Consider the following 538-nt stretch of genomic DNA (forward strand, 5'->3'; position numbering starts at 1 on the left):
ATACATATATATATATGTATGTATATATATACACTGAGAGAGGGTGGGAAAACAGAGGGAGAGGGAGAGACTCCCAAGCAGACTCCCCACTGAGCATGGAGCCCGACACAGGGCTTGATTGCATGACCCTGAGACCATGACCTGAGCTGAAACCAAGAGAAACCAAGAGTCAGATGTCCAACCAACTGAGCCACCTGGGTTCCCCCTATTTTTCTTCTTCTTTTTTTTTTTTTATAATGATTTTTTATTATATTATGTTAGTCACCATACAGTACATCCCCGGTTTTCGATGTAAGGCTCGATGATTCATTAGTTGTGTATAACACCCAGTGCACCATGCAATATGTGCCCTCCTTACTACCCATCACCGGCCTATCCCATTCCCCCACCCCCCTCCCCTCTGTAGCCCTCAGTTTGTTTCTCAGAGTCCATAGTCTCTCATGCTTCATTCCCCCTTCTGATTACCCCCCCTTTCTTTATCCCTTTCTTCCCCTACTGATCATTCTAGTTCTTATGTTCCATAGATGAGAGAAATCAT

The sequence above is a fragment of the Ursus maritimus genome, unplaced genomic scaffold, assembly GCF_017311325.1.
Source record: "Ursus maritimus isolate PB19 unplaced genomic scaffold, ASM1731132v1 scaffold_14, whole genome shotgun sequence".
Lineage (NCBI taxonomy): Eukaryota > Metazoa > Chordata > Mammalia > Carnivora > Ursidae > Ursus > Ursus maritimus.